Here is a 2811-nt window from a genome sequence, read left to right as displayed (position 1 = left end):
CGCTCACGGGTTGTATCGCTGCAGCCAGTGGCGATCTGGCGCTGTAATCGATGTGGATCCAGGAATACAGGCTATGTCCAGTGTCGATTCAGCAGTGTAATCCATGTACAAGTGTAATCATGATGTGCGATTCATCAGCATGGTCCATGTGCAATATGGACTCACCACTGTAATCTGTCTGCTGTACTGGAGCTGGTGATTTGGATCTGATCATCTCTTTGCAGGCAGGCAAGAAGAGCATAGCAAGAAGTATTCATTCGTTTTGAGGGTATATATTAATATGTACTATTCTTATTTGATTTTTAGCAAAACAGAACAAAGTGCAGTAACTGCCAATAAAAAATAACAAACTCTTGTAATGTACATATACCAAGAATGTATAATTTGATTTCTTGAAGCATTCTTTTCTAGGGGTACTTTATATTTAAAGAGTAGTGAGACTAGTTAATTGCTGGTGTGTTTAATCAACCCTTTCTCAGTGATTAACGCTACAAAGAACTCACCCAGGGGACACCCCAGAAGGGAACAGTCATGTTATTTGTTAAACTGAGATTTATAATCAAAACTTCTTTGTACAGTGAATACGAATATAATTATAAAGTTAGGAGTGCTCATAATAGTGAGGTAATAATTGGAGATATACCAATCTCCTAGAACTGGAAGGGACCTTGAAAGGTCATCAAGTCCAGCCCCTTGCCTTCACTAGCAGGACCAATTTTTGCCCCAGATCCCTAAGTGGCCCCCTCAAGGATTGAACTCACAGCCCTGGGTTTAGCAGGCCAACACTCAAACCAGTGAGCTCTCTCTATATATATTCTAGCTGGTAGGCCTCCAGGTTTTCAGAGCAGCACAAGTCAAACAAGGCCAGTCGTTAAGTGTGAAAACGTGCAGTTGAAGATAACCAGTTTAAGTAGCACTTCATCATAAAGACATTTTATTTTCCACTCGTGAACCCTGCTGATATTTTTGCTCACTGCCCTGCTCATTAACAAAACTAGGGGGCAGCCTTTCCTCATGTTAAGCAGCACTTATTTGCAGAAGAGATCCCATTGTGCACCCAGGCACACATTCAAAAGTCCCCACTTGCAAGTGTTCCCCTTGGGGAAGAGGGTTGAAGAAGGAGGCACACGCTGCTTGTTGCATTGGTGAATGGAAGGTGCACAGATACCAGGGTGACAGGAAGGCTACAAGAACCTGAATAGACTAAGCTACACAGGTGAGCAAGCACTTTTCAGTTGTAGAATTTGACTTTGTGTCAGCATAAACTAGAAGAAGGAGAAGTGGTTTTATACAGGAGCTCTCATATTTAGTCAGAATGGGGACCTCTTCTTAAGAGAGAACTGGTCGCCCACCTCCCTGGCACTATCCCCTTTATGAGCCACCATTCTCTAGAAAAGCAGCAAAGAATCCTGTGGCACCTTATAGACTAACAGACGTTTTGCAGCATGAGCTTTCGTGGGTGAATACTCACTTTGTCGGATGCAAGTAGGGAAGTATCTAGAGAAATTACAATACTTGATGAATCTGTACATCTACAATTAATACCTTCAAAATCAAGAAAGCCTCCTTTCCCAAACCAAATTCCACTATTTCATTTTTCTCTTCATTGAATTTCCCCAGCACCTCCCTCCCCACCAAGCTACCTCTCCCCTCCTGTTTGCCCCACTCCCTTGTTAAAGTGTCTTACTGAGCAATTGTCTGGCTTCAGCCTCACTGGTGGCTTTGGTTGTCTTGGTGACATGTTGCTCTTTTCCCAGTAATGACTATAGGTGCCTCTTCCCTTAGAGTTTTAGAAGCTTCTTGTGAAAGCTGTGAGGTTTGCCCTTCCATCGTTCCAGCTGTTTTTACAAGGCGAGCCAGATGTAGAGAAGGACCAACCAAGAGCTCTATCTATGGACCAGAGTTTGCAAACTGTTGCATTACAGCATTGGCTGAATAAACAGTGGTCAAAAAGTCAGCTAGATATGCCCAAATGGTGGTATCTTCATGCATCTGAATCATTCAGGTCTAGATGACTTATGAGGAGAGGCTGAGGGAACTGGGATTGTTTAGTCTGCAGAAGAGAAGAATGAGGGGGGATTTGATAGCTGCTTTCAACTACCTGAAAGGGGGTTCCAAAGAGGATGGATCTAGACTGTTCTCAGTGGTAGAAGATGATAGAACAAGGAGTAATGGTCTCAAGTTGCAGAGGGGGAGGTTTAGGTTGGATATTAGGAAAAACTTTTTCACTAGTAGGGTGGTGAAGAACTGGAATGGGTTACCTAGGGAGGTAGTGGAATCTCCTTCCTTAGAGGTTTTTAAGGTCAGGCTTGACAAAGCCCTGGCTGGGATGATTTAGTTGGGTTTGGTCCTGCTTTGAGCAGGGGGTTGGACTAGATACCTCCTGAGGTCCCTTCCAACCCTGAGATTCTATGATTCTATGAGATCTTCAAAGGTAGTTAGGTGCTTAATTCCTTTTCATTTCAAGGGACTGGGAGCTAGGTGCCTAAATAACTTTGAGGATCTGGGCCTGAGTCCTTTGCCTCACTTGAACCTGGCCAGCACTCAAAGTTTAACATAAAAGAAGGGGGGGGGGGCGCGTGGTGGGGCTAACCATAGAACAAGGAGCCTTCCCTGCTACTCAGACCCTATATGGAATCCGAGCCCTGGTCTACACACAGCCCCTGGTTCGAACTAGGGTACGCGAATTCAGCTACGTGAATAACGTAGCTGAATTCGAACTACCCTAGTTCGAATGACTTACCGTCCAGACGCCGCGGAAGCGAACTCCGCGGCTCCAAGGTCGACTCCGGCAACTCCTCCTGCCGCGGT

The sequence above is a fragment of the Mauremys mutica genome, chromosome 5 (assembly GCF_020497125.1).
Source record: "Mauremys mutica isolate MM-2020 ecotype Southern chromosome 5, ASM2049712v1, whole genome shotgun sequence".
Lineage (NCBI taxonomy): Eukaryota > Metazoa > Chordata > Testudines > Geoemydidae > Mauremys > Mauremys mutica.
The sequence above is the reverse complement of the archived record's forward strand: the minus strand, read 5'-3'. Positions refer to the sequence as shown.